Raw genomic sequence first — 13,983 nt, 5'->3', positions numbered from 1 at the left:
TTTATGAGTGCTTACTATATACTGGACACCATTCTACGTACTCCACACACATTAATTCATTTAATTCTTACAACAACTCTGTAGGTAGGTAATGTTATTATCCCCCTTAGAATTGAGGAAACCATCCAAACAGTTTAGGTAACTGCCCAGTGCCACACTCTGGGCGGGTGTGTACTCGAGCCACCTCTTAACTGCCATACTTGCATCCCTTTCTTAAATAGCAAGAGTAATAATATGCAAAAATTAGACAAATCGTTCCCCACCCCAACCCAAACTGCAACAAAAACCGATATGTATTATTTGCTTATTGGTTCAGTGTCTTTCTTAGAGCTCTATAGGGATCATATGTTATAATATATTTATATGCTCCTGTTGCTCAAACTAAGGTATTATTGTAGAAAACATTAAGTAACAGAGGAAACAAAACTCTTTTCACTAACACTTTACAGTAATTCTTTGTTACCTGATCTCAATGATCCAAATATTTCAGGAGAGAATGTTCTTTGGCTTAAAGAATGTGGATAATAATCTCCACTTGCTGTGGTCTGGCTTGTACCAATTAAAAACTCTCTACTGCTTCTTTCTTGTTTGCTTTTGTGTCTTGATTTCTTTACTCCAAACAACACAGTTTTAGAGTACTTTTGCTTCCTTCCTTGGCTTGAAGTTTGCTGGGCAATAAGTGTCCACCTTACAAAACCATACTGCTTCTCTCCAACCAGAATTCTACTGAAACCTGCTTCTTGCTAAACAAAATGCGTCAGGAGCCCAGCTTAAGCTAAACCTCTCATCTCTTCCACTATGATCCCTTTTGCATTAACACCACTAGCACTTATGCATCTACAGTCATATTCTATATTTTAGGTTAAAGAAATTATGTTTTAATTGGAAACACTGTTTATAAATTTGTTTTCTTTTAGTTTGGCAGAGCCATAGACTACTACGATATCTTAAATATTGATTTAAAAAACCCTGCCCCATTTTAATACTCTTAAAAGACAAATTTAAATTCTTCATCATAGTAGGAAAATCTAGAGCATGCTTGAAAATTTTTGGCTAGTCTTTTTGAAAACGAATGTGATCAGTAAATATGAAAAGCAAAATAACTAACTATTCATGGGATATTTAGTAGAAAATAAAAATGAGCCTACTTGTGTTCCTTAACACCTGTCAAAATGTTATTAGTTCATTTTCTAGCTTCAATGTACCAAATGTGAGATTCTTTTCCAAATTAATAAAGAAACACATTCCTTGAAGCAACAGTTTTCTTTGTGAACATTTTGCTTTTTACAGTTGTAGTAGAAGGTGCAATTTAAACCAGGGGGATCTGGACTTAAGTGATAATAAATGATGAATTTCTATATCATGCTGCCAGAGAACACAGTGTGATAAGCATTAATGTTCCCCAGAATGTTTGCGGTCAGTTGGAACAGTTGCTAAAGTTATGGCTAAACAAAGAATTTTAGAAAATAACACCAAGAATTATTAAGAATTATTATCCCACAATAAAGAGAGAATGCATTTAAACTAGCAGGTGTTTTGCTTTTGCTTTTTTTATTTTTGCTTCCTGCTGACTCTGGCCTTGTCTACACAAATCGAGCATTTGATTCCCGACCTCAGTATGGCCATGACATTATTGATTGACCAGCTATTTGTGCATACCCCCTAAGGGAGGTCACACGCAACCTGACTAATCCAGCTAGTTTGGCTAAGTCTTGGTTTATGAGTGATCTTTAAATTTTAGTCATTATTATATTTTTGTTCACCATTGGGATAAATTCTTTGTCCCTCAATCTTGAGCTTTAGAAACTGATGTCTTGGAAGGATCATCAAGACAGTGTGGTCCTGGCACAAAAACAGACACATAGATCAATGGAACAGAATAGAGAATCCAGAAGTGGACCCTCAACTCTATGCTCAACTAATATTCGACAAAGCAGGAAAGACTATCCACTGGAAAAAGGACAGTCTCTTCAACAAATGGTGCTGGGAAAATTGGACAGCCATGTGCAGAGGAATGAAACTAGACCATTCTCTTACACCAGACACAAAGATAAACTCAAAGTGGACAGAATAGCTAAATGTGAGACAGGAATCCATCAAAATCCTAGAGGAGAACACAGGCAACACCCTTTATTTACCTCAGCCGCAGCAGCTTCTTGCAAGACACGTCTCTAAAGGCAAGGGAAACAAAAGCAAAAATGAACTATTGGCACTTCATCAAGATAAAAAGCTTCTGCACAGCAAAGGAAACTGTCAACAAAGCTACAAGACAACCTACAGAATGGGAGAAGATATTTGCAAATAACATATTAGATAAAGGGCTAGTATCCAAGATCTATAAAGAACTTATTAAACCCAACACCCAAAAAACCAACCAATATAGTCAAAAAATAGGTAGAAAGGGATGCCTGGGTTCCTCAGTTGTTGGGCATCTGCCTTTGGCTCAGGGCATGATCCCAGGTTCCTGGGATAAAGTCCTGCATCGGGCTCCCCATGGGGAGCTTGCTTCTCTGCCTGTGTCTCTGCTTCTCTCTGTGTATCTCTCATGAATAAATAAATAAAATCTTAAAAAAAAGATATGGTCAGAAGACATGAATAGATATTTCTCCAAAGAAGACCTATATATAGGTCTACAAATAGACAACAGACACATGAAAAAAATCCTCCACATCACTTGGCATCAGGGAAATACAAACCAAAACCATGAGATACCACTTTATATACCAGTTAGAATGGCTAAAATTAGCAAGTCAGGAAACAAATGCTGGCAAGGCTGCAGAGAAAGAAGAACCTTATTAAACTGTTGGTGGGAATGCAAACTGGTACAGTCACTCTGGAAAACAGTAGGGAGGTTCCTCAAGAAGTTAAAAATAGAGCTACCGAACAAACCAGCAATTGCACTGCTGGGGATTTACCCCAAAGACACAGATGCAGTGAAACGCCGGGACACCTGCACCCCATTGTTCACAGCAGCAATGTCCACAATAGCCACACTGTGGAAGGAGCCTTGGTGTCCATTGACAGATCATGGGTAAAGAAGATATATATATATCATATATATATATATATATGATATATATATATATATATATCATTGCTCAGCCATCAGAAAGGATGAATATCTACCATTTGCATCGTCATGGATGGAACTGGAGGGTATTATGCTAAGTGAAAAAAGTCAATTGGAGAAAGGCAGTTATCAAACAGTTTGATTCACATGTAGAATATAAAAATAGTGCAAGAGATCATAAGGGAAAGAGGGGAAACAATCGGGAAAAATCAGAGAGGAAAACAAACCATGAGAGACTCAACTCTGGGAAACAAACAGGGTTGTTGAAGGGGAGGTGCGTGGAAGGATGGGGTAACTAGATGACAGGCATTAAGGAAGGCATGTGATGTGATGAGCACTGGGTGTTCTATGTGACTGATGAAATATTGAAAACTACATCAGATAATAATGGTGTACTATATGTTGGCAGATTGAATTAAAAGAAAATTTCAAAGAGAAACTCTGAAGAACCGAATGAATGAAAAAGAAAATGTAATAGAGCACTGGGTGTTATATGCAACTGATGAATCCCTGTAATCTACCTCTGAAACTAATAATATACTATATGTTAATTCATTGAATTTAAATAAAATTAAATAAAAAATAAAAAAACAAGGCTTCATCCCTATGGTGTTGCCCTAGGAGTCAGCCAGTACGGTGAGTGATGGAGAAGTGAGGGAAGTCTTTCATAGCTGTGGACTCTGTACCCAGAAATGACCTTTGCTGACTCATTTGCCCTGAAGGGTCAGTTTAGAGAAAAAGTAGAGAATTATGGACAATCATAATCATATAAGAACTAGAGGTGAAATCAAATTTGTTTTGACTGAGTCTATGAAAACATGAATTATCAGAGCTAATGGCATCACAGGACAAACAAATGTGGCCCCAACTACTGTCATGTAGCTCAACTTGACAGATGCTTCTTGCAGAAACAAAGAGACCATGGGCAACTGTAAAATGAGATTTTTATTTATTTTTTATTTTTTGAAAAATATTTTATTTATTTATTTGAGAGAGAGAGAGAGAGAGAGAGAGAGAGAGAGAGAAAGCATGAGCAAGGGGAGGGGCAGAGGGAGAGGGAGAAGAAGACTTCCCACTGAAGGGATCCAGATATGGCATTAAATCCCAGGACCCTGGGATTGTGACCTGAGCTGAAAGCAGACGCTTAACCAGCTGAGCCACCCAGGCACCCATGAGATTTTTATATTGATTATTACCTTGGACCAGAAAGTGTAAACATATAATTTTTAATATTTTCAAAGAGCCCTAAAAGAAAAGAGAAAGCTCTGTTATTTGTTAAATCCCTGTTGTGTGCCAACTGGTACCATGACACATGCTGCACATGGCATATACCATTTTTATCCTTTTGTCAACAATATGAGGTAGTTATATTCTTCCCAATTTGCTTCTCTGAGGAATTGAGGCAGGGAGATCAGACCTCTTCAGACTACTGGTCTGAATTTCCATAGGATTTAATTGCAGAGTTGGGATTTAAATCAATGTCTGTTTGGCTCCCCAAATGAGAATTTGTTACAAGAAATCAGTTAATCCTAATGCTTTGTTGCATCTGTTAAGGAAATTCTATTGGCTTTAGTAGAAAATGAAAACATGATAACTTAAAAACCTGAAACCTGAGCATATTTAACCAATTCAGAATGATTTTCTCAACCCTCTCTTTGAAAAATTATTGAAGAAATTCAGAGAACAGAAAGGCCCCACAGTCCCCACTTTGGATTGAGAAAGGATATTGATGCCATGGGACGCCTTAAGCAGAAAGGCTGTAGATATCCTGCAGATGGTGGGCTGTGTGCTGGGGGTTCCTCTGAATCTTTCCAAAGGTAAGTTAACGACACTGTGCCAGCTGCTGTCTGTGGTGCTGGGGTCTTGTATTTGCTCTAAAGGAGGACAGCTGGGAAGGAGGATATCATGGCCTTTTTTTTTTTTTTTTTACTAGGCAGATGAGTGATTTTTATTATAGGGCTTTCAGGTTATTCCAACTGGAAGAGTTTTGTAATATAGGCTTTGTGGAGAGCCAGCCTAGGATTTGGGCTCTGGGCCTGAGGGAGTCTGCGTGAGCTGTCAGGCATGACTGGGACTGAGCTGCGTGGAGGTGTATATGTGGGTTGAAGTTCTGGACTACTGAGTGAATTGATAGCTTCCAATTCCAATGTGAGAGGGGGTTCCACATCAAGCAATTCTCACACACCAGCTGGGTGTCCTACAATTCAACTCAATTTTGACACTGTCTGCCTGAAATAGCATCAGATTTCACAGGTTTAGGGGCCAGTACTGTAAGACTGCCCTCCCCCACTTCAGATGCCAGTCACAAGTCCAGTTTGTTTCCTATGCTTTTGATGTAACTGGCTATAGATCAGAGATTCCAATGACCCCCTCCTCAAGTCTGATTAATTTGTTAGAGCAGCTCACAGAATTCATGGGAAAAGCACACCTACTAGTTTACCAGCTTATTATAAAAGGACACAACTCAGGAACAGCCAGATGGAAAAGGGCATAGGGCATAGGGCAAGTATGTGGAAAGGGTATGGAGCTTCCATGCTCTCTGAGAATACCACTCTCCCGGAGTCTCCATGCGTACACCAACCTAGAAGCTTTCAAACCCCATCCTCTCGGGCTTTTATGGTGGCTTCATTACATGTGCACGATTGGTTAAATCATTGGCCACTGGGAATTGATTCAACCTCAGGGGCCTGCTCCCCTCCTTGGCTGTCAGAGGTTGGTATTGAAAGTTCTCAACACCCTAATCACATGGTTGAGTCCCTTGGTAACCAGCCCCTATCCTTAGGTTACAGAGAGCCTCTCCAAAAGTCACCTCATTACCCTAACAAAAGACACCTTATTGCTCCCATCTCTTAGAAAATTCCAATGGTGTTAGGAGCTCTGTACCAGAAAAGGGAAGGAAGACTAAATATATATTTCTTATTATGTATCACAGGGCTCCTCTCTGTATCTCAGCTTCTCTGCTGCCTTCTCTCCTTGTTTTCACTAGATGTTTTTAACATTTCTATTTCACTCTTTGAATAGGTACTACAGGCATATATATTTATATATGTATGTGTAAATGTGTGCAGATATGTATGAATAATAAAAAGTTTCCCTCTCAACTGTTTATCCCCTATTCCCAATTACTGCTCCTCAAAAGGTAATGAATCTTCTGGGGTTTCTTCATACATATATAAGCAAATATGAATATAATCACTTTCTCCCAGTTGTTAGGGTCTCCGAGAAGTAGTGACAAGATGGAATCAGAAATGCCTGTGAAGGATGAAGGGGAGAGGCAGCAGGAGAAGAAAAGGGAGCCTTTGGATTATGAATGGCTCATAGTCTGACTCTTGGGGGCAAGGATGGGAAAGAAAGGAAGATTGAGTAGGAAGAGTCTCAGACTGTGGTCCAGCTCCAGAAAATGTTTTGACCTGGCCAATGAGGAGTCCTTGAGCCAAAGCTACCAATTCCAGGAGTCCTAGGTCCTGTAGAAATAGATCAGTTCTAGTACCCCTGCCATGCTCAGTCACGGGCTGGGAGCAGCCTAGGGAAATAGGACTGCAGCACGACCATGGTGGCAGTACATTATGCACCGTGTTTTGTACCTTGTGTCTTGGAGACTTCTCACAAAGCAGATGGCTCACTTTTTTCTTTCTTTTTCTTTCTTTCTTTTCTGTCTTTAGGTAGGAGGGCGGAGGTGATGGATGGAGTGAGGGGGAGGAGTTAGTGCTGATGAGGAGGCGGAGGCTGTAGGATGAGGTCGGCTTGAGTTCGTTAAGTGATCGTCTGATTGCTTCTTCTTACTGATGCTCGGTCTTCTTCTTCTTCTTCTTCTTCTTTCTTCTTCTTTAAATCATTGCGTGGTGTTCCATTGTGTAGATATATCTTAAGTTATTGAATCTTTTCTGTATTGGTAACTGCTTGGGCTCTTTCAAATATGTTGCAGTATAAAGAGTACTTGAATGAATAATCATGTAAGTATGTAATTTCTTTCTTCTTTTTTTAAAGATTTCATTTATTTATTCATGAGAGACACACATAGAGAGGTGAGAGAGAGAGAGGGAGAGAGAGAGAGGCAGAGACACAGGCAGAGGGAGAAGCAGGCCCCATGCAGGGAGCCCGATGTGGGACTCGATCCCAGGTCCCCAGGATCACACCCTGGGTCAAAGGAGGCGCTAAACTGCTGAGCCACCCAGGGATCCTGTAAGTATGTAATTTCTTATGTGCATATATGTGAACTTATTATGTTCACATAAGTGGACTTGTGGAATTATTTAGTGAAAGCGTATATGTGGTTTTCACAGATAATGTGAAATTGACTTCCAAAGGGATTGTGCCAATTTATATTCTCACCAAGTAGTGCATAGGAGTACGTTTCCTCCCATAGTCTCTTCAATTCATGGTTAGCAAACTTTTGGATTGTTGCCAATGAAATACCTGGATTTTGGTTTGCATACTTGCCATGAATTTTGTTATCTTTCTTTGTATTACTTAGGTATCTCAATTGGGTCATGTTCTCTACCACTCCTGCCCTTTAAGGCATTTCAGTTTTTCTGGTTTTAGATTCCTACTTCTGTCTCAGTGCCCATAAACACACCAGATTTGCATCAATATTTGGCTGAGACAGGCACCAAATATTTCCTGTTTGGGCACAAACTGTCTTTATAATTGACTTATGCTTTTATTTCTTGTTCTTGAATTCAAAGAGAGAAGAAAAAGAATAGAAAATATGAGTAGCAAAATGCGCTACTGTTGATCTGTAGTACAGAAAGAAGAGCTAAAAAATAAGAAAAAACAGTAATCTTAAAGATCAACATGCAGGAGCAAGTTAAGTCTTACATAAATTAAAAGTAGCCAAAGAAAAACTGTCCTGAATGAACACATTTTTGAGTCTTATACAGATAGCTAAATAGATGTCAGTTTTTCTCAAATTACATTATATAGTATGAATAAAGATTAAAAGAGTCAATCACTGAAGTGGAAAAGCTGAGTCTCTAGGATACTTAGGTCTGCTTTCTTGTTTAACCATATTCCAGAGAAATGATGCACTTTTCTGGGAAAAGAGCTGGATATGTTCATAAGAATACAATTGAGGATGCTCAACAGAGGGATTACCTAAAAAATACTAAATCTCATCCCTAAACACCTCATCATGATGAGATATTTGGCTTCTGCAGTAGTTAATATTTTTAGTGATGACATATCTTGTGTTTCTACTTTTATTTCTTTCTCTTTAAAACAATTCCTAGGGCATCCTGGGTGGCTCAGCGGTTTAGCACTTGCCTTCCGCCCAGGGCATGATCCTGGAGACCTGAGATCAAGTCCCACGTCGAGCTCCCTGCATGGAGCCTGCTTCTCCCTCTGCCTGTGTCTCTGCCCCTTTCTCTCTGGATCTCTCATGAATAAATAAATAAAATCTTTAAAAAATTCCTAATATTCTTGGAAATTTTCAAATATTCCCAGAAGGGAAATCTGAGAAATTGTGTGTGTGTGTGTGTGTGTGTGTGTGTGTGTGTGTGACAGAGACAGAGAGACAGAATGAGGGAGAGAGAGAGAGAATGAGAAAAGATATACTAAGATCAAACTAAAATTTTATTTTCATTAGGGACAGGTAACTTCCTGGGTACTAATAGGGATTCTTATATCTAATTTATTCTAAAAAATACAAAAACTTTGTGGAAGTTAATTTTTATTTTAGTCTTAGAAAAATAATCATTGAAATCAAGAAAAGGCATTAAAGAAATAAATAGATATCTTTAGCCTTTGTCATCTTTAGTTCTCACATATGTAGGTGGAGATAATATTACTTAGTTCATAAAGTTCTTACATTATGGTTTTGTTTTCATATGCATACATAGGCACATGGTGTGGGCTTCATAAAAGTTATATTTCTTCAAAGAATTATCATTGCTTACAGAATAAAATCCAATTAAAAAAAACCAGCATTTAAGGCTCCCTACAATCAGTTCCAAGGTAATGTTTTCCTGCCATATTTTCCTGTATTCCATGTAGGACCTGCATGTCAGCCAGCCAGCCCAAGTGTCTTGTCTCCAGGAAACTTAGCACATCCTTGCCTTCCTGTTTTACTACTGTATTCCCTCTGGAATTTTCTAATCTCTCCTATCTAAATCCCACTTTTGTTTAAATCCAAAGTCAAAATAAAATGTCTTGAGTGTCCCTAGTTACCACCTCAACCCCTGTGACCTTTCTCTGCTTTCATGTCCTGCAGCGTGTCTTGTTCTTGCCTAGCATTTGGCATGTGGCACTCCGCTCATGAGAAAGGTCAACTTTGAGTGTTTATGTTCTGTCTCCTGAGAAGCTGGGTAACACCCTGGAGGGCTGGCACATTCTGTATCCCTCCTTTTTACATCATCCCAGGAACTCACTGAGGTGCCCAATAGCTATTTATTGATGTGTTACAATGTGACCACCATCAATAATCAGAAGTTCGTATTTCTAAAAAAAAGTATATTTGGGGGAGATAAATAAAATGTGCAAGAAACAGATTTAGTGATTTCATTTTTTTCATATATCAGAGCTTAAAAGTTTTACTGGATAATATTACAGTTGAAATCTTGTGGTAAAATGAGTACTTTTTTTAATTTCTTAATATTTTTTTTAATTTTTATTTATTTATGATAGTCACAGAGAGAGAAAGAGAGAGAGGCAGAGACATAGGCAGAGGGAGAAGCAGGCTCCATGCACCGGGAGCCCGACGTGGGATTCGATCCTGGGTCTCCAGGATTGCGCCCTGGGCCAAAGGCAGGCGCCAAACCGTTGCGCCACCCAGGGATCCCTAAAATGAGTACTTTTGCTAGAGATTAAAATTTTGCTTTTGTCTTCTTTTGAAGTGGTGCCAGTAATATGCACAACCTTCACTCTCTTCTTAGGGCAAAGTATCTAGACTCTTAGAAAACAACTTTATTTGCAGGTGCATGTGCAGGGTCCAAGGTCTCCTGGGTTGTAAAAGCAGAAAACAATGAGACCTTTTGTGAAAGAAAGAAAGAAAGAAAGAAAGAAAGAAAGAAAGAAAGAAAGAAAGAAAGAAAGAAAGAGGGTTTTGCTTAAAGGGAAAAGGACAAGTGAGTACCCTTGCCTATAGAAAACAGTTGAAATTAATCTCTTGCACCATACACAAAGATAAACTCAAAATGAATGAAAGATCTAAATGTGAGATAAGATTCCATCAAAGTCCTAGAGGAGAACACAGGCAACACCCTTTTTGAACTTGGCCACAGCAACTTCTTGCAAGATACATCCACGAAGGCAAGGGAAACAAAAGCAAAAATGAACTATTGGGACTTCATCAAGATAAGAAGCTTTTGCACAGCAAAAGATACAGTCAACAAAACTCAAAGACAACCTATAGAATGGGAGAAGATATTTGCAAATGACGTATCAGATAAAGGACTAGTTTCCAAGATCTATAAAGAACTTATCAAATTCAACAGCAAAGAAACAAACAATCCAATCATGAAATGGGCAAAAGACATGAATAGAAATTTCTCCAAAGAAGACATAGACATGGCCAACATGCACATGAGAAAATGCTCCTCATCACTTGCCATCAGGGAAATACAAATCAAAACCACAATGAGATCCCACCTCCCACCAGTGAGAATGGGGAAAATTAACAAGACAGGAAACCACAAATGTTGGAGAGGATGTGGAGCAAGGGGAACCCTCTGCATTGTTGGTGGGAATGTGAACTGGTGCAGTCACTCTGGAAAACTGTGTGGAGGTTCCTCAAAGAGTTAAAAATAGACCTGCCCTATGACTCAGCAATTGCACTGTTGGGGATTTACCCCAAAGATACAGATGCAGTGAAACGCCGGGACACCTGCACCCCAATGTTTATAGCAGCAATGTCCACGGTAGCCAAACTATGGAAGGAGCCTCGGTGTCCATCGAAAGATGATGGATAAAGAAGATGTGGTTTATGTATACAATGGGATATTCCGTTAGAAACGACAAATACCCCCCATTTGCTTCGACGTGGATGAAACTGGAGGGTATTATGCTGAGTGAAATAAGTCAATCAGAGAAGGACAAACATTACATGGTCTCATTCATTTGGGGAATATAAAAAATAGTGAAAGGGAATAAAGGGGAAAGGAGAGAAAATGAGTGGGAAATATCAGAAAGGGAGACAGAACATGAGAGACTCCTCTGGGAAATGAACTAGGGGTGGTGGAAGGGGCGGTGGGCGGGGGGGGTGTGACTGGGTGGTGGACACTGAGGGGGGCACTTGATGGGATGAGCACTGGGTGTTATTTTATATGTTGGAAAATTGAACACCAATAAAAAATAAATTTATAAAAAAAAAGAAAATAGTTGAAATTAGATGTCTTATTTTTTGAAAGTTGAAAAGGAAGAAAGTGCCCAATCTCTGGGAATGTTTACTCTGAGGGAGAAAAAGAGACACAGTCCTTATCTAGAAAAAGTGAGAAGGTGAACGTTGGACCTTGTTTTGGCCCAGTGCTCTAGGGCAGTTAGTCCCTGTGGGTAGCTCTTGAGGTCTAAGAAAATGCTGAGGACTGAGAAGCCTGCTGTGTGGATCCCAGTGAGGCATGCTTGGCCTGGTTCTGTGTCTGGGGGAGTCAGGGCTGCCTGGACCAATAAACTCCTATGCCTGAAACTAATATTACATTATGTTAACTAACTGGAATTTAAATAAAAACTTAAAAAAAAAAAAACTGGAGCATTTCCCAACAGTGACACCATATGACAGTGACCAAATGCCAAACTGTTCTTGCTGGGTTTGGGAGTCTGTAAGTCTCTGTAAGTCTGTAATTGGGGTTTAGAAAATTCATGGTACAGTGGCACCCCAGAGGAAGATATTGTTTCTTTCCCCTGACATAGTATATTGGTGCTTGAACATTTAATTCAAGTATTAAGAGATGTGACTATTTTTACCACTATTTTGTGGAGCTAACCAAAACTGGTATATGAGATCTATATTAATATATGAAGTCTATGACATATATTCAAGATAAAAACCACTGTTTTAGTGAATAAGACAGGAAATACACACCATGATCAAAAAGTTTAAGCTCAATATTATCAATATAAAGGGACTAAACTATTCATTAATTTCAGATTTCTGGGGTTCTATATGATACAAATCAAAAAATGGCCTAGTGAGTTGTAAAAGGTAATGGGTCTCCCAGAAGTAGATCATCCCTCCTTGTCTTTGTACAAAGTCTATTCATCCAGGAGAAAAATACTGATAATTGGCTGGAATGTCCAAGACATAATTATTCTCTGCTTTGGGTGCAATTTGGAGGGAAAGAGGAAAATGGTGATTAAAGCAAATAGTTTTCTATTAAGGTTGGAGACTTATCTGACCAATGACAGTTCAGAGAAATCAAAATCGAAGAAAAGAAGATGAAAAAATAGTTATAAATAAATTAAGGTGCTGTGAAAGATCATAATTACAGCTGATTAGTTAAATTTTAATAACTATAAGTTGTTCAAAATTCAGGTACCAATTTTTTGTTAAATATTAAGGGGTGCACTTCAAACCCCTTAATTAGAAAATGTATCATCACTAAAAGTCTAGAGTAATGATCCTAGTCACACACTTTAACCCAATAGAAGGTGACAGATAATAGTTCCACTATCACACTGCCTTTAGGAACTAAAAAACTGACTTATCTGTGACTCCATGGCCCTAAACAAATAATCAGTGATATGTGCAATATCATATATATGAGGGTGGGTGGGCAGAGGGAGAAGCAGACTCCCTTGCTGAGCATGGAGTGGACAGGGGGCTGATCCCAGGACTCTGAGATCATGACCTGAGCTGAAGTTAGTCATTTAACCAGTTGAGCCACCCAGGTGCCCCAGAATAATTTTTTTAAAAATAAAATTAATTTAGTTTTTTTTTCGTTATAAATAGAAACAGAAAGGGAGAGTGAGAGAGAGAGAATCTTAAGCAGGCTCCATGCCTGTTGGAGAGCCAGACCCAGGGCTCGATCTCTCAACCCTGAGATCATAACCTGAGCTGAAATCAAGAGTCTGTCACTTAACTGCCTGAGCCACTCAGGCACCCCTAAAATAAACTTGTTTTAGATTCATGGAAAAACTGTAAAAATAGTGCAATGAGTTCCCATAGGTAGTACACTCAGTTTATCATATTATTAACATCTTACATTAGTATGGTACATTAACCACCATTAATGACCAATACAGACATATTATTATTAGCTAAAGTCTACACTTTATTCATACTTCTTTTGTTTTACCTAATGCTCTTTTTCTGTTCTAAGACCCCACATGATATATAGGTGTGATTACATGTAGCATGTCTCCGATGCTCCTCTTGGCTGTGACAATTTCTCAGACTTTGCTTGTTTTTGATGATCTTGACAGTTTTAAGGAGTATTGGTCAGGTATTCTGTAGAATGTCCTACAATTAGTATTTGGTTGTTGTTTTTTTTCTCATGATAAGACTGGGGTATGGATTTTGGAGAAGACCACAAGAGATACGGTGATGTTGTCATTACAGCATGTCAAGGGGCATAGTATCAACACAACTTATTACAATTGACGTTGCCCACCCTCACCTGGCTAAGATAGTTTCTATTAAGTTTCTTTACTGTGAAGCACCCCTGCCCATCTGTGCACAGCCCACATTTAAGGAGTAGAGAGCTAGTCCCCCTCTCTGGTGAGAGTCGAGTATCTACATAAATTATTTACAGTTCTCCATTGGATATATGTCTATTTTCTTCTGTTTATTCATTCTATCATTTGTTTGTATCAACATGAATATGTGGATTTTTATTTATGACTTTGGCTTGAATTATTCCAACTTTGTTCATTGGGAGCTATTTAGTTGGCACCAGTGTCCTCTGAACATACCCTCATAATGGTGGCTTTTTGGAATCATTATATACTTTTTGTCACTAAGAAATGTTCTAGGCTCTTCTTGT

At 38.8% G+C, this 13,983-nt stretch overlaps 1 protein-coding gene across 4 annotated transcripts in view; it reads right to left on the bottom strand.

Moving 5' to 3' along the window:
* MC2R (melanocortin 2 receptor) overlaps positions 1-13,983 on the bottom strand; it is a 39,002-nt gene that overhangs the window by 16,434 nt on the left and 8,585 nt on the right. For 2 of the 4 annotated variants that reach the window (XM_038525575.1, XM_038525576.1), the window contains exon 2: positions 2,139-2,171. The exons of the other annotated variants lie outside the window; for them this stretch is intronic. The gene's annotated coding sequence lies outside the window, so the exon portion shown is untranslated. The remainder of the gene's footprint in view (positions 1-2,138; positions 2,172-13,983) is intronic. 4 annotated transcript variants of the gene reach the window in all.

This window comes from Canis lupus, chromosome 1, assembly GCF_011100685.1.
Source record: "Canis lupus familiaris isolate Mischka breed German Shepherd chromosome 1, alternate assembly UU_Cfam_GSD_1.0, whole genome shotgun sequence".
Classification (NCBI taxonomy): domain Eukaryota; kingdom Metazoa; phylum Chordata; class Mammalia; order Carnivora; family Canidae; genus Canis; species Canis lupus.
Note: the sequence above shows the minus strand (reverse complement) of the source record. Positions and strands in the feature narration are given on the sequence as shown.